The following is a 24,630-nucleotide window of genomic DNA, read 5'->3' on the forward strand; positions in this document are numbered from 1 at the left end:
CTGACAAAGGGGGTGAAGAGACACCTGGGTTCAGAGGGTGCTCTCAGGGCGATCCTGTGTAAATCCGCTGACCCTGCAGAGCAGACTTTGATCCTAGGGGAACAGCGGGGAGAGACCTTGGAGATAGAATGATGGGGCTCCACCCAAGGCCCACTGGAGTCAGAGGACAGACCCGTCCACATCACGCCTCATTAGATTGGACTCCGACCGAGGATCTTGCTGAGTCACTATTCCAGGCCCAGGTTTTCCCTACCAGGGAGTGCTGCACCGTGAGGTTGCTCAGTGCAGTTAGGAGACAGCCAGAGTCACAGGCTGCTCACCTTGAATTTGTGTTGACCGGAGATGAATTTGGTCAGCCAGGTGATTCTTCCCACTGCCCTCAGCCGCACATGCACCTCCTTGGATGCGGTCCAGGGGAGCAGGACCTGAGAGAAACAGATTGAAACAAATTGCGAAGGAGAAGGACCAAAAAATAGCACAAGCACATAGAGTGAAAATCAGAAAGGCTAAGGCAAAAATGAGTTCTAACTGGCAAGGGACATAAAAGGCAATCAGAAGCAGCTCTGTAAATGCATTAGGAGCAAGAGAAAGACAAAGGAAAGTGTGGGGCCACTACTCAGCAGGGAAGCAGAGCAAATAATGGATGATACAGACAAAGCCAAGGTGTGTAATGCCTTTTTTGCTTCAGTTTTCACTAAAAAGGTTAATGGCGACTAGATGATGAACACAATATTAACAACAGAGGGGAAGAAATACAGGCCAGAGTAGGGAGAGAACAGATAAAAGACAATTTAGGTCAGTTAGATGTATTCAAGTTGGCAGAGCCTCATGATATTCACATGAGATGGAGCTAGACAAAGCAATCTCTGAACCTTTAGGAGGGCTGAAGGTCCCAGAGGACTGGAGAAGGGCAGCCACAGAGCCTATCTTCAGAAAGGGGAACAAGGAGGCCCCAAGGAATTATCCACCTGTCAGCCTATCTTTGGTACCCAGAAAGGTTAATGAACAAATTATTAAAGAGTTTGTAAGAACCTAGAGGAGATAATAGGGCGATAAGGAATAGCACTATGGATTTGTCCACAACAAACCATGCCAAACAAATCTAACTTCCTTCTTTGACCGGGTTACTTGCCTAGTGGATGGAGGGAGGCCGTATGTGATGATGTATATCAAGTTTTGTAAGGCTTTTGACACAGTTCCAAAAGACATTCTCATAAGCAAACTAAGCCAATATGATCCAGATGAGACTGCTCGAAAGTGGGCGCACAAGTGATGTAAAAGCAATCCTCAAAGAGGAGTTATCACTGACTCGCTGGCAAACTGGGAGGGTGTCTGAAGTGGGGTCCCCCAGGGGTGTGCCTGGGTCCAGTACTGCTCAATATTTTCATGAAGAACTTGGTTAACAGAGAGGAGAGTATGCTTGTCAAGTTGGCGGATGACACCAAGCTGGGGAGAATTACAAGCACTTTGGAGGACAGATTAGAATTCAGAATGAGCTTGCCAAATTGGAGAGTTGGTCTGAAGTCAACAAGATGAAATTCAGTCAAAACCAATGTGACGTAACGCACTTAGGAAGGAAAAATCAAATGCATAAAAACAAAGTGAGGGATAACCGGCTAGGTGGCAGGACTGCAGAAAAGGATTTGGGGGTTAGCGTGAATCTCACACTGAATAGGAATCAAGAGTGTGATGCTGTTGTGAAAGAGGGAAATGTCATTCTGAGGTGTATTAGCTTGGAACACTGTGTCCAGTTCTTGGCACCCCGCTTGAAGAAAGATGTGAACAAACTGGGGCCCGTCCAGAGGACAGCAACAAAAATGATCAGCGGTTTAGGAAACCTGACCTATGAAGAAAGGGTGAACGACTTGGGCATATTTCGTCTTGAGAAGACAGAGGGGGCACCTCCTAACACTCTTCAAATATTTTAAGGGCTGTTTTACAGAGGATGGTGACTAATTGTTCTCCACGTCCCCTGAAGGTAGGACAAGAAGTAATGGGCTTAATCTGCAGCAAGGGAGATTGAGGTTGAATATTTGGAAAAAGTCTAAGGGTGGCTAGGCACTGGAACAGGTGACCTAGGGAAGTGGTGGACTCCCCATCATGGACGTTTTAAAAAAAACAGGCTGAACAAACACTCCTCAGGGACGGTCGAGGAATGTTTGGCTCTGCCTCAGTGCAGAGGGTGGAGTAGATGACCTCTTGAGATCCCTTCCAGCCCTGCACTTCTGTGATTCCCTCTTCCCAAGCTCTGGGATCGAGAAGACCGAATATCTGCCGAGGACATTTCCCTCTTTTTGGAGCACAAACCTCCCACAGAATCGACTTCCTGTGGCCCCAGAACTAGAACGTTGGGGGAATCTAGCTCTGGGCTCTGGCCAGTATTGGTGGGGTCCATGGTGAACACAGATGAATCCCGGGCTCAGATGAGGCTCAGTGGAGAACACGGCAGATCCCACACTCCTGCACCCCCACCCAATGCAGAGGTTTTTCATATATAGCGGGGGCACTTGGTCCTCCAGCCCAAGAACCTTTGTATAGAACGTACTCTGAGGAGCAGAAGGCACGGGGGTGTCCCATGCTTGGGATTAAATGAAGCCTTGGTCCCAGAGCCCCACTCCTGCTACAGGACTCATCTCCTTCCTGCCCCCATGCCTCCACACCTCCACGATGTTTTGCAGCACCCCAAGGTTGGGCTTCTCACCCTCGCACACCAAGGCCTTCAGCAGCTCATCCATGGTGTTCAGAGTCTGCGTGCAGAGCAGAGGAGAAACCACAGCAAGTGGCGTTACCCAGCCAGGCGACAAACCAATGCCCTGGCATGTGACACGCCCCAGGCCATGGCAGCCCCTGCTATTCCAGCTCACCCACTCACTTGTACCCGCAGGGGACCGACTGCAAACTCCTCCTGGCAACAGGAGCCCACCCGCTTTTGTTGTCCCCAGGGAGGCCACTGCACACAGTCGAACGCATTAGAAGAGTCAGGAAGGACTCCGCATTTGAGGGGGAGGGGAGATTTCCAGCCAAGCTTCACTTTCCCTGGCCTGTGTGCGTCTCAAGCAGCTGATCTCAGGCCTGTGCCCCCAGCCATGCACTGGGGATGAATGTGCTTGTGAAGGGAGTGTCTGTTCCCCACTAATTGCCAGTGCCTGTGAAGGATAAATGCCTACTACTGCTACCCTATGAGGGAGTTACTCCTTTATCTGAGGCGGTGGGGCTTGTGCTTTGGTACTGCAGGTCCTGAGCTGAAGCGCTGCCAAGGAGCTGTGATCATTACACTCTTATGCCAGCGCTAGGTAACCCAGGGGGCAGGGACACAAGTGACTTGCAGGATTCCCCCTTGGTTTGGGGCGGCTCCTCATGGCTAGTTTGGGGCTTACGTTGTTGTAAAGAGCAGCCTCCACGCCCTGGTTGGTCTCTGCTGGAGGCAGGGAGAAGACGCTGGAGAAGCAGACGGTGAGCAGGCTGGATAGCTCCATTCCCCTCAGCAGTGGCTTCACTTTGCTAAGAGAAGAGACACGTGCGGATTGGAGGGCTGAGCCGAGACTGATGCACTGATGTTGGCCTCAGGCTCCCAGGACATGATGGGCAGGCTTCTGGGAAGCTGAGAGCCGGGAGCCAGCGGCACTGAGAGAGAGCCCCCCATGGCACAGGCTGTGCCACGTGCCAGGGCTCAGCCTGCCCAGCCTCTGAGCCACAGGGAGTCGCTGAGCTGCCGGTGGGATGCAGCTGGCACAGCTGGCGGCGACTCCGGTGGCTCCGCTCCGGCAGTGCCCAACTGCCCCTCTCCCCCTGGAGCCATCGCCTGCGGGTCCCAGAGGGGACCGGTCCAACCCCCTCGCTCCCTCCCCACATCTTCACACGGCCACTTGGAGAGGTCGCCAGGCACCGAAGGATCCTCCACCACCAACCCACGGGTGCCACGTGCCCGGGGGAATCGGAAGACGGGGGAGGAGCAGAGGGGGCAATGCCCTGGAGAACTGGCCACGCCAAGAGGCTGGCGTGTCTGGCTGCACACAGCACTAGCTGGGGCTGCGCGGGCAGGCCGGGTACCTCAGCTCCATAATGGCGAGCATCGCTTGCTGACGCACCCCGCTGGTCAGGGAGTCGACGGACTCAAGATCAATCAGCTCCTGGGGAGACAATGTGGGGAAGTGCCAGCCGGGCTCCGAGCTCCCGTAAGGCTCCGGCTGGGGAGCAAAGCGCAGGGCCTGCAACACGTGGCCTCGGCAGACAGGTCGTCCTACTGTGGGCTTGACGGTGTGCAGGGCTCCAGCTGGGGAGCGCAGTGCAGGGCCTGTGGTCAGTGCCCCAGCGTCACGCACCAGTGCACTGCAAAGGCTCCATCAGCATTAGCGCCCAGGGACTCCACCTGAGATCAGGCTCCTTGTGCCAGGTGCTGCACACACACAGTGAGAGCCAGTCCCTGCCCCAGAGAACTCACGAGCTAACTGGATGAGACAAGGCATGGGAGGGAAACTGAGGCACAGAGGGGGAAGTGCTTTGCCCAAAGGCCTCATTGAGGAACTGAGCCCCAGCCCACTGGACCACCCACGAGCACACGATGTCCCACGTTCAGGGAAGGGAGGTAAGCTCCGGAAAGCTTTCTGCAGCCCCACAGAGCAAAGACTTTCCAAATCTACGGAGCAGATTTGTTGCTAGTTCCCTAGTGGGCACTGACTGCGGAGTGTTGGGGCTCTGTGCAGGGAGACTGGTGTATACAGAGCGACCTGGTGACTTGGGAAGCTGGGTGCAAGGGAACAATCTACGTTTCAATACAGTGACATGTTCAGGAACAAAGAACGCAGGCCACACTCACAGCATGGGGTCTCTAACCTGGGAAGCGGTGACTCTGGAAAAGACTTGGCAGTCATGGTAATCAGCTGCACAGGAGCGCCCAGTGCGAGGCTGGGGCCAAAAGGGCTTATGCCATCCTGGGCTGTGCAAACAGGGCAATCTCCAGTTGTTAGAGAGGTTATTTTCCCTCGGTATTTGGCAGTGGTGCGACCTCTGCTGGGATCCTTTGTCCAGGACTGGTGCCCACAATTCAAGGAGAATGTTGATAAATTGGAGAGGGGTCACAGAAGAGCCACAAGAGTGACTGAAGGACTGGGAACCATGCCTTATAGTGAGAGACTCCAGAAATCAATCAGTTCAGCTTCACAAAGAGAAGGTTACAGGGTGCCTTGATGATAGTCTGTAAGTATCTACACAGGGAGCAAATGCTTGATAATGGGCTCTTCAGTCTAACAGACAAACGTCCAACACAATCCAGCGATTGGCAGTTGAAGGTAGACAAATCTGCAGAGCTCTCCAGGCCAATCACTAAACCCGCCAAGTAACATAGCCTGAGTGTGTGTTTTACTCACCTTTATCTTCTCCACAAGGAGGGCTTTGCAGAGAAAAGCTGCCAGGTTTTGTTCTGGGTGCCTCATGAGGGCGGCCCTGCTGATGGTGATGACACGATCCAAGAATTCAAGTTTCTTGGCCTCCTCCTATGCCCTGCAGAGATTAGACAAAAACAGGAAGGTCAGCGTAGAAAGGAGCTGCCAGTGGGAGAGATGTCAGAAAGCTTCCCCCCAGCGCTGCTCAGGCTTTGATATGCGGAAGGGGAGAAGGCCATTCATCTCCCAACAGGAGTGACTATGTCGGGAGGGCAGGGCAGCTCTGTGTGAAACCAGAGCAGAGAGGGAGCAGATCTCACAGGGTAGGTGTCCAAAGAGGAACTGCAACATGGGGGCTAAGCATCCAGACAGTCTTACTGGGGGCCTTGATAGAGTGGGAGGAACATCTGGGTGTGACACCCTGACACCCCAATATTCGCCACTGTCATATAATTAGGATATGTTTGGTACCAAGTATGTCTTGTAAGGTATCAGTCTAAAAGTCTTTATCTGCTAGACATTAATGTCTCATTGGATTGCATGTGCTATCGTTGTATGTGACGTTCTGAAGTTCAGTTGTGTATGTGTTCCTGAAAAACACTGTGAGGTTCAAAACAGCCTTTCAGGTAGAATAGCAAAAAAGCCAAACACTGGCTCCTGGAGGAAATGCACAAGCATCAGGGCTACCCCAGGAACTGTGTCAATAGAAACCTCCCCGAGATAACGCGACACAACGGGACCTGTTGGATCCAGGTCACAGCAAAAGAGTTATCCAGCAGGTGGGAAGAGAAGATAAAAGGGGAACAATAAAATCGCAGGGGGGACGGGACGGGACCTCAGACTCCCTGCAATAAGATACCTGGAAACACCTGAGAGACAAAGATTGAACCATGAGAAGTGATGGTCCTAGGCTAGAGAGAGAGATTCCTAGCCTGTGCAAGAAAACCTGGGAAAGCCAAGCTGCAAAACCAAGGCAGCTTCTGCCTTAAGAATCTGCCAACCTGTTTATCACTCGGGGAGAATTTGTAAATGGATATCCTATCTATCTGGTGTGTAAAGCTTCGTTTGTGTGTTTTCTTTATTTACTAGGGTAATCTGCTTTGTTCTGTTTGCTATCTCTTCTAACCGCTTAAAATCTACCTCTTGTAGTTAATCATCTTGTTTCTTGTTTATACCACAACCCAGTTTGTAGTATAAATTAGTAACTGGGAGGAGGGGCAAAGAGTTGTTCATACCTCTCTCGACATCGAGGGAGGGGGCGAATGTCATAAAACCTTTGGGTCCGTACTCCAAAGGAGGTGGGCACCAGAGAACTGGGACAAGGCCCTTCAGCTGAGTCTTCCCAGAGCTGATCTCAGCGTCTGTGTCTTTCTGCAGCTGGGTGTGGCCCTGCCTGTGTGTATGGCTGGAAGAGGCTTGTGAGCCGAGCCCAACAAGACAAGGTAACGGGGGCCCAGGCTGGCAGAACAGGCGGGCTCAGTGATAAGCCAGTACATCAGGTGGCACCTCAAAGGGGGGCAACCCATCACGCTGGGGACTGGCCAAATCCAGTGGGCAAGGGGCATGGTGGGTGCCTTTTGTAACTCAAGAGAGGATGTTTTTAAGATGCTCTAGTTTAAACAGGAATTATTTGGGGGCAGGTCTCTGGCCTGTGTTATACAGGAGGTCACAGTGGTCCCGTCTGGCCTTAAAATCCATGCCTCATCCGGAGAAGGACGGATACTGCATGTGGACAGGGCAGTAGCTGAGACATCAGAGGAGGGCTCTTGGTACCAGTTCATTGCCCTTGAGAAAGGTGTTGATGTAGTCTAGGGTCTCTTTCTCCTGCGAGTCTGGCCCCATAAAACAGGAGGCATTCCTAGGTGATGGTGAATCTGATCAAAGACAGAGCAGTGGTCATACCTGGGGCTGCCAAGCTGCAGGCTGGGTGACAGAGATCTTAGCAGAAACCCTTGCCCCCCGCTCCCACCCCAGCAGGGTAGCAGCCCCGATGCACAACAGGGTCTGGCACAGCCATCCCTGGTTTCCCCAACTCTTTGCTGCTCAGCCCAGCAAAGATCCAGTCAGAGCCCTGGTTCCCAGCGGCCACCCCACTTCCCTGCCCACACCCAGCATGCAGCACCACACCTGGAAGGAGGCATGATGTCAGGCTCTGAGTGGTGTCCCCGTTCTCCGGGCCATTGCTGGAGGGGGCAGAGGGACTGGCAGTGAATCGCTCTGCTCCCTGCTGCGGGAGAGGGAGGAGCTACCCAGTCTGCGCGGGATACGGGGACCCAGGGCCTGCCCGTTCTGCTTCCTCTGACTGCCTCTCCTGCCATTGACAGCCACGGGGTGTAACCTGGGCAAGCCCTGGGCTCCCATCATCAACCCCCCCACCCAAATGCCCTGTGCTGTGCCATGTGTCACCCCCCTGCAAAGGAGCCAGCAGATGGGGCTGCAACATCAGGGGGCTTCTCATGCTTTGGCCGGCGCCCTGCAATCCTAGGCTTAACAACCCACCATGCACAGAGCATCCCCTTCGACTGGTGGAAAACATGTTCTGACCCTGTGTGTGACGGATCGGGGTGGGCAATTCAGTCAGTCTCCACCTGATGCTTCTGCTGCCGCCCCTAATGCCCCGATCAGATGTCGGGGCTGCAGCTGCTGCCAGCAGGAGGGGCCATTCCCCCCTGCCTGGGTTTCCCTGTCTCTCCATCTCATGGCAGCCCAGAGTTGTACAAAGGTGATGGAGTCTTCTCCCGCCACTGACACCCTGGTCTTGCAACCCCAACCCCCAGGGGGCAAGCCCCACCGCAATGCAGGGCCATGGCCCCGGCCATTTTTGCAGCCCCTCCGCCCACCCAGGAGGCACCCACTCACCAGCATGGAAGGGCTGAGGCACACACAGCTCCTGCTGCTGCTGTGGGCTCTTCCGCGGACTCTTCCTTCGAGGAGGTCTCGTCTCCTCCCAGGCACGGATGGGCTTCAAGGGGACCTTGCGGACTTCCTCAGCCATCCTGCAAGAAGCCAGGACAAGGCATTGCTTGTGAGAGGTGAGAGGCGACTGCCCCGTTCAGCATCAGGGCCAGTCCACGTATGGCCGTTCCACCAGTGCCTACAGCTGCCAGCAGGGAAACAAGCCAGTGGATGTGCTCAAAGTCACCCAGGCAGTCAGCAGTACAGGCAGGATTAGAACCCAGGTCTCCGGACTCCCAGGCCCATCCCGCAGGCCAAACGGCCTCCCCCGGGTCACTCCCGCCTCTCCTTCTGCTGGTTCACAAACTGCCCAGCAGACAGGCTGCATCCAACCACTCAGGATTCTTCCTGCCCAGGGAAATTACCCTGATCCCTTCCCCCAGGAATATTGGGGCCGTGGCAGGTCCCACGTGGGGGAGGGAAGCGGGGTGGGGAGCTGGGGGCGGGCTGGTGAGCAGCAGGAGTTGCTCTGACCCCACCATGAAGGGGAAGGAGCAGAAGGCGGGAGAGCGGCAGGAAGGCAGGCTGTGCCGGGGCAGAGCTTTGTGGCGATTTCGCAGCTCGTCTCTCCAAGGCCTGTGTGGCAGCAGCCGCTGCAGAGAATCCCAGGCCTGATTCCTCCCAGGCTGGGTCTCCTGAATGGCCCCTGCCCTGGAGGGCTCCATTCCTCACCCAGTGTCAACTGCTGACTCTGCAGCCGCTGCACGGCAGGCGTCCTAAGGCACCTCTAGTCCTCTCCAGAGCTCAGGGGGACTGTCCTGGCATCGGACTGTCCTGGTGAATGGAACAATTGCTCCGGGCAGACGGAGAATGCCTGTTCCCCCGGCAACCTCAGTGCCATTCCCTCTGGAAGTGATGGTGTCCGCAAAGGTGCTGGAGGTGGTCAGGCTTCGTGGTTGGAGCTGGACTCAGGAGGCCGGGGCGTGGGTGGAGCGAGGCTGAAGCGAAAGCAGGGCTGGAGTAGGACGAGGGGCAGGGCCACCAGCTACCTCCCAGTCTGGGCACTTACCTGGCCCCACCATGCCAGTGGCTGAGCACACGGGTGTTGTGGTATTTAGGCTCTCAACCCCCCCGCAGAGCAAGGACCTGCTCTCCCTCATTAGTTGAGGCCAGGGGCGGCGGGGACTCATCTGATCTCACACAGAAGACTTACAGAGGAGCAGGGAACTGAACACAGCTCTCCTGGGTCCCAGCCCAATGCCTCATCTAACCTCCTGTGCCGCCTTCCCGTGCCGTGCCACCAGTCCTGCCAAACCCTCATCCTTGTCTCCGTCCCCTCTGGGCTCAACTGGTGCGACCCCTTCTCTCGAGCCGCCCCAGGCTCCCTCCTGTGCGCATGCCGGTGCCCACTTCCTCACTGGCACCAGGCTAGACGGCCGGCACCAGGGCACTTGGCAGACGTGCGCCGCCCAGCCAGGAGCTCGGGGAAGGCTCGGTGTGGTTGGCGATGCAATGGAAAAGCAGAGGTGGGCAATAGAAGATTCTCCTACCTGGAGTCAGGAGTGGGCAGAAACCTGCCCGTAAATGGGCCACCCACTTTCTGCTGCCGGTGGCGGAGCTGGATCTGCTGGCTCAGCGTTCCCCAGGGGCACCTGCCAGCTCTCGCTCTGCCAGAGCCAAGCCTGGCAGTGAGGGGATGAGGCTGTGCCAGCCAGCAGGGGCGTGTCACAATGGGCAGGCGAGTCACAGGCCAGCCAATGTGTGACTCCCCAGCCATGGGATGCCCCAGCCCAGACTTGCTCTGGCCTCGCCAAGGCTTTAGAGCCTGTCCTTCCCCACCGGGGCCATGGCAGGGAACTTCCGCTCCCCAGAGTCACAGATGTTAGGCCGGAAGGGACCGCTGGGCTCCTCTAGTCTCAGCTCCTGCAGACCCCAGGCCAGAGCCCCTCCCTGCGTCCATGCTATTGGAGCCAGGGGGTCTCTGGATCCCCGAGTGGGAGAATCAGTTCCATCCCGGTTCCTCCTTCTCGTAACAGTGCAGAACGGGGATTCATGAACTCTCCCCACCCATAGCTTCCAGCGCACATGGGAGGCTCTTTCCACTTTCCCAAGCTGCCGGGTGCTTTGGCCATGGGGTGTAAAATGGTCCCATCTCTGCTTCCTCTCCCACCGCTGCAACGACGCAGAAGCTGCTTTAATAGCAGCCTCCTCCTCCCGCCCAACTGAGTCTCAGACCTTGCTAATGCTCAGTGCCATGACAGCCCCAGGAGATGATTGCTGTGGGATGTGACGAAGTGGGACTGTTCTTAATGTTTCCTCTGAATAGTGTGGGGGTGCCTCAGTTTCCCCTATGCAGTTCTTAAGTATCTAGGTGGTGGCGTAAGGGTGTATGATCATTGCAGAGCCCTAGAGGGCAGGTATGTGCAGGGGTCTGGACACAGAGAATGGCCGACACCCTATTTCCTGGGTGCTGATGGCCTGGCCCTTCCCCGGTACAAGGTGAGAGCTAAAAGGGTTGGAGAAAAAAGGAATCAGGTGACCTCCTGGCCCGGGAAAGGGACAAAGCCCAGAGGAGGAGGGGCTGGAGAGAGTTTCAGTTGAGGCTGGCTGGGGACATGGAGTGAAGTACAGACGTGGTTGTCTGGCTCACTACCTCCCAAAATGGACTCAGCTGAGGGGTCCTGTTCTCTGCACCTACATGCTCTGTGTTAGACCATGTTCCTGTCGTCTAATAAACCTTCTGTTTTACTGGATGGCTGAGAGTCACGTCTGACTGCGGAGCTGGGGTGCAGGACCCTCCGGCTTCCCCAGGAGCCTGCCTGGACGGGCTCGCTGTGGGAAGCTCACGGAGGAGCAGAGGATGCTGAATGCTCAGAGGTCAGACCCAGGAAGGTGGAAGCTGTGTGAGCTCTTTGCCCTGCGGACAGGCTGTTCACAGAAAGGAGACTTCCCCAGAGTCCTGACTGACTTCGTAGGGAGCAGTTCCAGAGCGTCGCCCGGGGACTCCGTGACACGGGGGTCTCGGCCAGGGGGAGGCAGTGACTCCTAGAAGCAGGGAAAGCAGCAGCACCGTAGATCAGGGAGGTCTGGCAATGCCAGTGGCTGCCTGGGGTCTGGCACCCAGGCACTCAGAGCAGACTGTCAAAGGCCAAACCCCTCTCACCACCGGCTCTGTAGCTCCCCCTTGCTTTCGGTCGGTCTTAGGCACCATCCTGGCCCTCATCCCCCTGGCATCTGAACACTGCCCATTGCATTTATTCTAACTGCCCCCTTCAGGGCAGGGTCTGGCAGCTACCCCCACTGCACAGACAGGGAACTAAAGCACAGAGGGAAGAAGGGACTTGCTCAAAGACAAACAGAGCATCTGTGGCAGAGCTGGGAAATAAACATGGGTCTCCTGCGTTCCAGGATGGCACCTTCTCTTTCAACCTCCTGCCCCCTTCGTCCCTGGTTCAGTGGGAGCTGTGGGAGCTCTCTGGGGCACAGGAGCTGGCTGGTGCCCAGATGGAGCTACGTTGCCTATTGCACAGATCTCGCTTTTCCCCAACATTGAAAATGCTGCTCCAACCATACCAGGGCCCGCCAGGATCCTTGCAGCTGGTCCGTGCTAAATTGTGAACTGTGCTCTGGCCTCCCAGAGCGGGGCAATGGGAGAGGGTGGGGCTGGTGCAAGGCCCTGCTGGATTACGGCTCACGCGTACGGGGTCCCAGTGCTACAGAGGTTTGTGCCGGGGCAGCGCTTTCTGGGGGTTTCACAGCTCCTCTCTCCAAGGCCTGTGTGGGAGCAGCCGCTGCAGAGAATCCCAGGCCTGATTCCCCCCACGCTGGGTCTCCTGAATGGCCCCTGCCCTGGGGGGCTCCATTCCTCACCCAGTGTCTCCTGCTGACTCTCCAGCAGCTGCACGGCAGGCGTCCTAAGGCACCTCTAGTCCTCTCCAGAGCTCAGGGGGACTGTCCTGGCATCAGACTGTCCTGGTGAATGGAACAATGGCTCCAGGCAACCGGAGAATGCCTGTTCCCCCGGCAACCTCAGTGTCTGGGCACTTACCTGGCCCCATCATGCCAGTGGTTTAGCACACGGGTGTTGTGGTATTTAGGCTCTCAACCCCCCCTCCGCAGAGCAGGGATGTGCTCTCCCTCGTTAGCTGAGGCCCAGAGCGGCGGGGACTCATCTGATCTCACGCAGAAGACTTACAGAGGAGCGGGGAACTGAACACAGCTCTCCTGGGTCCCAGCCCAATGCCTCATCTAACCACCTGTGCCGCCTTCCCGTGCCGTGCCACCAGCCCTGCCAAACCCTCCTCCTTGTCTCCGTCCCCTCCGGGCTCGACTGGTGCCACCCCTTCTGTGGAGCCGCCAAGGGGTCACTCCTGTGTGCATGCCGGTGCCCACTTCCTCACTGGCACCAGGCTAGACGGCCGGCACCGGGGCACTTGGCAGACGTGCGCCGTCCAGCCAGGACCTCGGGGAAGGCTCGGTGTGGTTGGCGATGCAATGGAAAAGCAGAGGTGGGCAATAGAAGATTCTCCTACCTGGAGTCAGGAGTGGGCAGAAGCCTGCTCGTAAATGGGCCACCCACTTTCTGCTGCCGGTGGCGGAGCTGGAACTGCTGGCTCAGCGTTCCCCAGCGGCACCTGCCAGCTCTCGCTCTGCCAGAGCCAAGCCTGGCAGTGAGGGGATGAGGCTGTGCCAGCCAGCAGGGGCGTGTCACAATGGGCAGGCGAGTCACAGACCAGCCAATGTGTGACTCCCCAGCCATGGGATGCCCCAGCCCAGACTTGCTCTGGCCTCGCCAAGTCTTTAGAGCCTGTCCTTCCCCACCGGGGTCATGGGAGGGACATTCCGCTGTTATACCAATAAAATAAAAACCAACAGGATCTCATGAAAGCGAAAAAGGCAAAATACCACATTTATTGTGAATACAGAAAGAATCATAGTAAGCACTTAGTTATAGCTATAACATTCCATTCAATCTCATATTTAGTCACACATTCATTCATACAAACACACACACACAGGTTCTGCAAGGTTGTTATCATAGTTACCAGCCTTAGAGTTGCTCATGCCAAGCCACTGGCCAGGTGGCCTGGACATGAGGAGAGAGCAGGGCCTTGTCAGATGGTCATCTGATGCTCCTGGAAGTTGGTTTGCAGAATCAGACCCCAAAGTTCTCACTTTTTAGAGTCTATTTTTATAGGAATTTCTTCCTATGCCAGTCTATGGGAATTCCTTCATCATGCTGTTGCTGAATCAATCAGCAGATAGCACATTCCTGAGGGCTCCGAGCTGCTAGATGTTATCTTGTTCTTTGGTTCTCCCTTTCTTGAGGCTGTTGGGTGGATTCCAGTCTGCCCTCCGGGGGTCCTCTCGTTATTTCCACTTGACGCCTTCTTCAGCGGATGGACACTGGATTCTTAGGCTGGCACCTCCCTGATCATTCAGTTATTATCCACACCAAGCATCCATCCACATACATCCTCTATCTCTATTTTAATCACAATTGTTAATACAACAAAAGGGCGGGGAGTCTCTGGGTGCTGTTTCTGTTGTTCGAGTATTGCTTTGAGTCTCTCTCTCTGTGAATTGCTTTGAGAACAGACTCTGTCTTAGAATGTACGAACACAATTAGCAGCTTGCAGGTTTCACACATAGAGGGAGAGAAACAGCACCAAAAACCAAGAGACCTCTTAATTAGTAATACCCTGGACTTTAAACTATTGGGAATCAAACTCATTTGTGATTTTAATACAGAACTTCTTTAATATGATCCAACACCGCTCCCCACAGTCACAGACGTTAGGCCGGAAGGGACCTGTGGGCTCCTCTAGTCCCAGCTCCTGCAGACCCCAGGCCAGAGCCCCTCCCTGCGTCCATGCTATTGGAGCCAGGGGGTCTCTGGATCCCCGAGTGGGAGGATCACTTCCATCCCGGTTCCTCCTTCTCCTGACAGTGCAGAACGGGGATTCATGAACTCTCCGCACCCCCGGCTCCCAGCCCACCTGAGCGGCTCTTTCCACTTTCGTAAGTGCCGGGTGCTCTGGCCACGGGATGGAAAACGGTCCCGTCTCTGCTTCCTCTCCCACCGCTGCAATGACGCAGAAGCTGCTTTAATAGCAGCCCCCCCTGCCCCGCCCCTGTACTGTGTCCCAGGCCTTGCTAACGCTCAGAGCCACGGCAGCCCCAGGAGATGATTGCTGCGGGGTTCTCGGCCCGGGGAGAGGCAGTGACTCCTAGAAGCAGGGAGAGCAGCAGCAGTGTAGATCAGGGAGATCTGGCAATGCCAGTGGCTGCCTGGGGTCTGGCAGCCCAGGCACTCAGAGCAGATTGTCAAAGGCCAAACCCCTCTCACCACCGGCTCTGTAGCTCCCCCTTGCTTTCGGTCTGTCTTAGGCACCATCCTGGCCCTCATCCCCCTGGCATCCGAGCACTGCCCAACCTCGATTGCATTTATTCTATCTGCCCCCTTCAGGGCAGGGCCTGGCTGCTACCCCCACTGTACAGACAGGGAACCGCTGCAGAGAGAGAATAAGGGACTTGCTCGAAGATAAACAGAGCATCTGTGGCAGAGCTGGGAAATGAACATGGGTCTCCTGGGTGCCAGGATGGCACCTTCCCTTTCCACCTCCTGCCCCCTTCGTCCCTGGTTCAGTGGGAGCTCTCTGGGGCACAGGAACTGGCTGGTGCCCAGATGGAGCTACGTTGCCTATTGCACAGATCTCGCTTTTCCCCAACATTGAAAATGCTGCTCCAACCTTACCAGGGCCCGCCAGGATCCTTGCAGCTGGTCCGTGCTAAATTGTGAACTGTGCTCTGGCCTCCCAGAGCGGGGCAATGGGAGAGGGTGGGGCTGGCCCAAGGCCCTGCTGGATTGCGGCTCACGCGTACTGGATCCCAGTGCTATAGAGCTCTGTGCCGGGGCAACGCTTTGTGGGGGTTTCGCAGCTCCTCTCTCCAAGGCTGTGTGGGAGCAGCCGCTGCAGAGAATCCCAGGCCTGATTCCCCCGACGCTGGGTCTCCTGAATGGCCTCTGCCCTGGGGGGCTCCAGTCCTCACCCAATGTCTCCTGCTGACTCTCCAGCAGCTGCACGGCAGGTGTCCTAAGGCACCTCTAGTCCTCTCCAGGGTTCAGGGGGACTGTCCTGGCATCAGGCTCTTGCTGGCACCCAGTGCCGAGAGGCTGAACAACAGCTTGAGTGGTTCGTTTCCCGGTGTGCTACACCCAGTAATCACAATGGGGTGGAGAAGCAGAAAAGTTTATTTGAAGCTTCAAATAGGTACAGGGAGATTTGAATCTCAAATCCTGTACACAGAGCAGGAAGTTACACAGGCTTTTATACATCCTTTTTCCCAACATACTTATCCAATAGCAAGCTGCCCCAAGTATCCATATAGCCAGCCAATCCAGTTCCCAGCTAGTTCCATGATTCTCTGCATCATTTGTTAAACTCTACATAAAGCTGCTTTATTCAGCATTGTTCTTCCATATCTGCCCTGTGTGGCCTTGCTTAGTTTCAGGCAGTCTGACTCTGCAGCATGTTGTTGCAGATTCTCAGCATAACTGCTGTGTGTGCCTCCAGGCGGGGGGGGGCCAAGGACACTTGGGCCTAGTACCCAGAGATGCTGCAAGTGCCTCCAGGCGGGAGGGGGGGCCAAGGACACCTGGGCCTAGTGCGAGGGGGCTTCATCGCCACTCGTGGTCTTCCATCCCCTCGAGTTACCTAGCGGCCATGCCCCAGTGTCCCCAACAACTCCCCTCTTTGAGAACACTCAACAGCCTTGGCTCTGAGTTTTCTCACTTGGGCTACTTATTTCTTTACAATAGGACTTTGCATAAGCACTTTGTGATAGCCCTGAAGAGAATGACTTATTAACTTTTGCAAAAGGGCCCTGACATATGATACCGCACAGCATAATACCAGTAATACAAGCAATACAGGAAAGAGAATTTTCAATAGCAGGCTAAATAAACCACCAAGCCAAGACGACAAACCCCAGCCTGAAAACAAGGTTTGCAACCAATCGTTCTCTGGGGCAGTATAGGCAACCTGTGCTCCGGCTCGGGCATGGGCCTCAGCCTGTACCACCTTTTCATAGATCTCATAACTGCTATCATTTACATATACACACCATCGGGGCGCCACGAGGGCACAAACCCCTCCTTGGGATGCCAAGAGATAGTCCAAAGCCAGCCTGTTTTGGAGGGAAAACGTCCTGAGCTGCTGTACCTCTTTATTTAATGTTTTTACTGCTGACCCTAAATCACTAACTGAGTCCGAGTCCTCTAACTCTAAGGCCACCTTCTCAAGTACCATCTGCAGCCTTATAGTATAGCGGCCTATGCATGCCATGGCTGGTCCGGTAAACAGTGGCGCTATTCCCAGTACAGAGCACCCTACAAGCTTCTTGGTTGTGAGGGGATTCTTCATCTTGCCCTCCAATGCCTTAGTCAGTCGCCGCAGGGTCTTTTCTCGTGACTCAACAGAGGTGTCTCGGGCATTTCTAATCTTTCCTTTGGGCAGTGTGGCAGTTATGGAAAGATGAGGAACTCCATGAGCTATATAACAGCTACCTGTCCAGTTGTCTGGCAGCACCTTGTAAGCCTTTCGGCCACATACAAAATAGTGACCCTGTAGGGCCCAGTAAGGACTGTTTCTTAAGGGGATTCCTGGGATATTTAAGGCTGCTTTGGCGGCTTTTTTCAACAATTTATATGCCCCTAAGGGGGCATCTTATTTTTTTGATTGGGTACAAGTGGGGGCATTTCTAATTGTGCCGTTCAAATTACACTCGCCATAGGGACCACTACAAACCCACCATTGGCTTGCTACATTGGAGATATTAACTGGACGGCAAGTTATATTTCCAAACTTTTCTTTTGTGGTACGATTATTTGTAAGAGTTTCCCTAAAAGGGGAGGAACCATTACACCCACACTGCTGGCTTCCCCTTTTGGTCTTTATCCAATACCCATCAGCCCACTGTGTAATAACACAGGAGCTCTTTCCCACAGGATGCCCATAGGGATCAGATTGGTTTTGGGTAAAACATAACACTCCCTCAGTGAGTACTGCAACTGAATACTCCTGGTCCTGATAGGTGGCTTGCTGTAAAGAGGTCTTGTTCCAGAACGGTGAGTCCGTTCTTTCCTGCTCTTTGGTGGTGGCTAATTCTGCTAGGGTCAAGGGCAGCATGTCAAGGGGCATTCCCGTTTTGGGGGATAGTGGAGTTGGAGCACATACCCAGCAATCAGTCTGGTTTGTTAAATTAGCAACATGGTGCACAAGCAAAACAAAGGAGTTATGCTCCCGATATGCACAGTTTGGAAATACCAATACAGAGAATAACAATGTTACCCAATTAATTATGACCAGAGTCTTCCCAACCCAGGATCTCCAATACCTGGGTGGGCCCATTTTAGCATTCAGGTGCCCGCTATTTGTGTCTTTTAAACAGTAGCTTTAGCCCGAGATCGTCACTAGCTGAGGAGTCAGCAGGTTGGACGGTCCACTGTTCTGCTGACGAGGGGACGGTTACTGCCTTCAGACGAGAGTGATGGATCCAGTTCTTGTGGCCCTCAATCTTTGCCGCTGTATGGGAGATCAGCAGGACGGTATAGGGTCCTTTCCACTTTTCCTGGAGAGGCTCGTCTTTCCAGGTGCGAACAAGCACAGAGTTACCGGGCTGTAAGGAGTGGACGGGAGAGTCCAAGCGGAGAGGCTGGGAATCCTTGGTATACCTGTGAAGAGACAAGAGACCAGCAGACAGGGAACACATATACTGTGACAAAAAAACATTACCCAACTCCCATTCCCCTGACAGAACCAGGGTGCCATTCATAGGCCATGCCCTTCCAAACATAATTTCAAAGGGACTGAGCCCTAATCTACCCTTTGGGAGAACGCGGATACGGAGTAGGACGAGGGGCAAAGCATCAGGCCATCGCAGTGAGGCTTCTTGGCACACTTTTGAGAGATGCCGTTTAAGGGTCTGATTGGTACGCTCCACTACCCCACTGGCTTGCGGTCTCCAGGGCGTATGGAGTTTCCAGGGGATCTGTAAGGCATGTGAGATGCTGTGAATGATTTTTGACGTGAAGTGTGTCCCATTGTCAGATTCCATCCACAGGGGGAGTCCAAAGCGAGGAATGATCTCCTTAACAAACTTGAGGGCCACTGTCCTGGCAGTGCAGTTACGGAATGGGAAGGCTTCTGGCCATCCGCTGAACCGATCCACTATAACAAGGAGATATTTGAACCCTTGGGTCCGGGGAAACTCGGTAAAGTCTATTTGCCACACTTGTCCAGGGCCCGGAGTGGGTTCTAGGGCAGCTGGTGGCACAGGATGTCCCGGTCGGGGGTTATTCTTTTGGCAGACTAAGCAGTCCGTCTGTACCTGGGCAGCCAGGGGTCGGAGTCCGGAAGTGATAAAGTATTTTCCCATTAGCTGGATAAGTGCTTCCCTGCCAGCATGAGTGGTTTGATGTAGTTTCTGCAGCACTGGCTGGATTAGGCCCTTTAGTAAGAGGATTTTCCCTTCTGGGGAATGGAGCCATCCCTCCTTTTCCCGGAGACCGAGTTTGTCAGTTAGCTGTCTCTCCTCCCCAGAGTACTGAGGGGTTGGAAGCTCCCCTACTGATGGGATAAGGGCATGCATATGGGCGTTCTCAGCCTGAGGGGATGGCAGGGTGGCAGCATGGTTAGCTTTTCTATTTGCCCGGGTGTTACCTCTGGCCACATCTTGATCCTCCCTTTGATGGGCTTTACAGTGTACCACCGCCACTTCAGAGGGGAGTTGTACGGCTTCTAGGAGCCGGAGGATTTGGGGCCCGTACTTGACTGGGGAGCCTTGGGCTGTCAGCATTCCCCTTTGCTTCCATAGGCCAGCATGAGCATGCAGCACACCAAAAGCATACTTTGAATCAGTAAAAATGTTGACCCGCTTTCCTTTTGACAGTTCAAGTGCACGGGTCAGGGCTATTAGTTCGGCAAGCTGGGCAGAGGTCCCAGCAGGCAAACCTTCAGCTTCCACAGTGTCATGGAGGGTCACAACAGCATAACCCGCCCTCCTTTGCCCATCTATTACAGTACTGCTACCATCAGTGTACCACTCATAATCTGCATTTGGGAGGGGTACATCCTTTAAATCCGGACGGCTGGAGTACTGGACATCTATGATCTCTAAACAGTCATGTTTCTGTTCCTCTGTTTCTGGCAAGAGAGTGGCTGGGTTAAGGGAGGGGCAAGGCTGTAAGGTGACTTCAGAGTTCTCTAACAGCTTAGCCTGGTACCGAGCAATCCGAGCCTGGGTGAGCCAAAGCCCTCCCTTTGCATCCAATAAGGCTCGGACCATATGGGGAGTATAGATTTGCATAACCCCTCCCAATGTTAGCTTCTCCGCTTCCTCAAGCACTAGGGCAGTAGCTGCGACCGCCCGTAAACATGCCAGCCAACCCTTTGCAACCTGATCCAATTGCTTAGAAAAATAAGCCACGGGATGTCTCCATGCTCCTAACAGCTGTGTGAGCACTCCTAGGGCCACCCCCCTTCATTCATGTACATACAACTGAAACGGCTTAGAGAGATCTGGCAGGTCCAGAGCCGGGGCTTCCATCAATTTTCTTTTCAGGATTTTAAATGCCCTGTCAGCCTTTGGAGTCCAATAAAAGGGGTCATGATCCGCTCCTTTTACACAGTCGTACAGGGGTTTAGCCCACAGTCCAAACTCTGGGATCCATATCCTGCAAAAGCCTGCCATACCCAGAAATGTCCTGAGCCGCTTACAATTACTTGGCGAGGAACTTGACAGATAGCTTCCTTTCTTTTTTTTTTTTCGCTTGAAAGCTGACGCTCCCCTTGCCTTAGCTGTAACCTGATCCCTCTCCACCTCAGACAACAGGGTTCTCAGGAGGATATTACAGTCGTCTCAAGCGGCTTGTGACTACTGAGGCACCCCTCAAAGACTGAAATAAACCTGCTTGGGTTCGTTGAGAATTCCCCAGCCTGTGTTTTAAAAGCTGCTAAGTCTATTGGATTGAATGGCACATGGGTGTAAACTTGCATAGTGGTAGCCTGACGTCCGTCTGCCCCTGGGCAAGCCACAACAGTCTCGGTAAGCAAAGGATAGAGTCCCACCGAGGGGGCAATCTCTGTAACCCGAGGCATCCTACCCTTATAAGGTGGGGATGTGGGGGCCGAAGGGGACACCGGCTCTGCCATTACAGTGGGGGTGGGGGTCTGGGGACTAACATTAGCTACTACCGAACCAGTCGGAGTCAAATTACAACTTTGCAGAATTACAGCTCTTTTCTATTTCTTAAAGCCATAAACGCTTGTGCATACAAATATTCATTCCATTTACCCATTCACTGACAAAACAAAACTAATTGGAGGATCGTGTTGTAATTAATTGACCCTCCTGGTGGCCACCACTCCTGGTCCTCTAGTTGATATTGAGGCCAGTCAACTGTACAGAATCGTTTTAATTGGCTCTTAGTCATTGGATCCGCACCAAATACCTTCCAGTTTGCTAGAATGCACTCTAGGGGCGTACACCGTGCCCTAACCTCTGAGCTCTGTCCCTGTCCCATACCTACAGGGTAACTCTGGGCGTCCCCAGGTTCCAACAGAGCATATAATCCGGATTTTAAAAGGTTCCTACCTTATCCAAGGGACCGGTTCTTCACCGTGGCCTGCAGCTGCTCCTCCCCCACATCTAAGGGACCGGTTCTTCACCGCTGTCCACAACTGCTTCTCCACTATATGAGTGTGTTGCACCGTTGTGCCCTCCGGGGTCGATCAAATCGTGTCTCCTCTGAGGCCCCTGATGAACTCACCGGTGCGCGCTGGGCGTCGGTTCTCGCCGCAATCCTCGACCTCCAGGAGGGGTCCGGGCAAGGCTAAATTGCAGCCTCGTCGCCCACCCAGGGATGCCAAAAGCTGTTGCCGGCACCCAGTGCCAAGAGGCTAAACAACAGCTGAAGTTGGTTCGTTACCCGGTGTGCTACACCCAATAATCACAACGGGGTGGAGAAGCAGAAAAGTTTATTTGAAGCTTCAAAAAGGTACAGGGAGATTTGAATCTCAAATCCTGTACCCAGAGCAGGAAGTTACACAGGCTTTTATACATTCTTTTTCCCAGCATACTTATCCAATAGCAAGCTGCCCCAAGTATCCATATAGCCAGCCAATCCAGTTCCCAGCTAGTTCCCTGGTTCTCTGTATCATTTGTTAAACTCTACATAAAGCTGCTTTATTCAGCATTGTTCTTCCATATCTGCCCTGTTTGGCCTTGCTTAGTTTCAGGCAGTCTGACTCCGCAGCATATTGTTTCAGATCCTCAGCATAACTGCTATGTGTGCCTCCAGGCAGGTGGGCCAAGGACACTTGGGCCTAGTACGCAGATCTGCTGCGAGTACCTCCAGGTGGGAGCAGGGGCCAAGGACACCTGGGCCTAGTGCGAGGGGGCTTCATCGCCACTCGTGGTCTTCCATCCCCTCGAGTTACCTAGCGGCCATGCCCCAGTGTCCCCAACACAAGGACACCTGGGCCCAGTGCAAGGGGGCTTCATCGACACTCGTGGTCTTCCATCCCCTCGAGTTACCTAGTGGCCATGCCCCAGTGTCCCCAACGGGACTGTCCTGGTGAATGGAACAATGGCTCCGGGCAGCTGGAGAATGCCTGTTCCCCCGGCAACCTCAGTGCCATTCCCTCTGGAAGTGATGGTGTCAGCGAAGGTGGGGAGGTGGTCAGGCCTCGGGGTTGGAGCTGGACTCAGGAGGCCGGGGCGTGGGTGGAGCGAGGCTGCTGCTGTGAGACTGAAATACTTGCTCCGGGAGTCACGGGCCTGTTCCTGGCTTGTGGATTGGCGGGAGCCCAGCACAGGAGGGACTCAGGGCCTGACACATGGCTCCAGGGGGCGCTTGGCTCCGGCCCCGCTGGGCACTGACAGGCCAGGTGCAGGGGGCCAGGCGCAGCACCAGGGAGGACATTGGGGAGGCAGGAGCGCTGAGGTGGGGCTGAGTGGGCAGGTGCTGAGGAGCTGCGGCCGGCTGGCCAGCAGGGAGGAGGAGCAGCACCCAGCTGTGGAGAGCCCAGCTGCAGCTCCACACGGGGCGCGGCCAGAGCCTGGCAGGCGGCTGGCTGAAGTGGCACTTTGTGATCTGGCGCAGGCGGGAACTGGCTCCCCACATCCGAACGCTCTGCAGCGCCGGCGGATTCACATCTAAACCCGGATCTGGCTCCCAATTCACAGCTGGCCCCTCCCCCCAATCTGGAGTGGCTGAGACTCCAGCGCTCTGGGGAAGAGGCCAACAAATGTCAGCTCCTGGGGTGGGCTTCTCCCAGAGACAACCCCGTGCTGGGAAAGGAGGTTCCAAGAGCCGGCAGCTCCACCACTCACACTCCCAGCGTCCTGGGAATGAGCCAGGAGCAGAGTCCCAGTCCCCGTCCCCTGGCATTAATCCAGGGACTCCGCACTGGGGATGTGCACCTGGCAGCACGCAGCCTCCTGAGAACACACAGGCCAGGGTGCAGGGCGAGGGCTCCCAGAGAGAAACAGCAGGAGGGCAATGCTGGGAACCCCCAGGCTGTCTTCAGCTCAAGCATGAGGGCACCCCAGCATCCTGGAGAGCAGGAATCTAGCTTCAGCTCAGCCTTTATGTCCCCCTGTTCTCTGTGCTAGATAGGTTGGTCTCCCGGAGGGACGAAAGTGCCCATCAGGAGTTCCTGGCTTATGCAACGTCAGTTTCCCGCTCTTGTGAAAAAAACAGTGACTTCCCTTACACAGGAGCTGGTGTTCTTCAGGCTGGGCTGGGCCTGTACACGTTCCTCTGTAGGGGTGTGTGCACCCAGGGCCCGTGAGTCGCAGACGTTTGCCAATGAACATTTGCCAACAGATGTTTGCCCCCTGCTCTCCCCGTGTGCTCAGGGACCGCCATCAAAAGGGCACGTCTGCCACCTCCCTCTCAAGTCCTTCGCACCTGCATACTGCCAGGGGAACATCCCCATTTCTACTGAGGCCTCAGGGACATGGTTTATGATGAACCAGCTGGAGTTGATCTCTTCCCCCCCCCCTCCCGGCGTGTTGCACCCCTACGTCTAGCTGGGGATCCAAACTGACACTCCCCGGTTTGAGCCCCTGCCTAGCCAGGCCTCCCCCCAGGCAGTTGTTGGCCCTGAACTCCTGCAGGCAGCCATGACACACAGGTGCTTGGGGGCTTGAGAGAAGGGCTATCACCAGCTGAATGACCCCTGCCTGTATGGTGGTGACTGAGGCCACTTTGCCAGCAGGTGCCCCCCAAGTCCTGTGCTATGCTGAGTCTGGGGAGATGGGCAGGTTCAGCCTCATTAGAAGGGATCGGCCAGACAGAAAGGCAGAATCGGGTCCCCGCACGGAGCCCCTCTACTACCTGCCTGTGTCCGAACCACCAGGACAGTGGCCAATCCCACCTTCAGGTCAGGTTCCAGCGTCGGGCCCTGTCCATACCCACAGCGTGTGGCACCCAGCATGCGCCGATAGACTCCGGTACATGCAGTAAGTTCACAGACACTAGAAACTGCCTAACACCGGGCTGGGGGCTGGGGATGTGTAGGGTACAGAGCACAACACCCTCTAAGGCCGGGCAGGAGGGCTGGGAAATGCATATGATACAGAGCACAGCGCCCTCTAACACCTGGCAGGGGGGCTGAGAGATGGGGGGTGTAGGGTACAGAGCACAGCGCCCCCTAACGCCAGCCAGGGGCCCTGGAAGCTGGGGGAATATGTAGGATCCGGAGCACAGCATCCCCTAACACCAGGCTGGGGGGCAGGGAGAGGGGGGATATGTGGGGTACAGAGCACAGCGCCCCCTAACACCAGGACACGAGGTCTCGTCCATCTCAGGGCGGAAATGATCACACCCTTCGAATGGGGGATCTGCCACGGGCACTGGCAGGAGCGCGCTGCTTTACATTAAGGTTCTTTGGCTGATGGGCGAACCTCACCCCGCCCTGCGTTTCGAGTGTGAACAGCTGTCGATGGAAACCCAGACGGCAGAGATGGAGCAGGACTAACCGGGGTCACTGAGTCTCGCCCTCACCCCGTGTCTACACTGTACAAGGGTGGGAAATAGCAGGTGCCTTTTCTTGCTCTGATACGATTTTGGAGATGCCGACGCTTGCGACAGCTTTCTCCCTGTGTGGGTTGTGGGATCCAGGGGAGCCGTCTGTGTGCTCTGTACAGGACAAGGTGTGTAGATCGTTTATACCTCAATATATCACTGTAAATACAGTTATTTAATATATCAAATAAAAGCAGAACAATACATCAAAAAACATCAAAATGAAACAGAGGATTGCTATGTACAGGGGGGATTGCT

Source organism: Lepidochelys kempii, chromosome 23 (assembly GCF_965140285.1).
Source record: "Lepidochelys kempii isolate rLepKem1 chromosome 23, rLepKem1.hap1, whole genome shotgun sequence".
Taxonomy (NCBI): Eukaryota; Metazoa; Chordata; order Testudines; family Cheloniidae; genus Lepidochelys; species Lepidochelys kempii.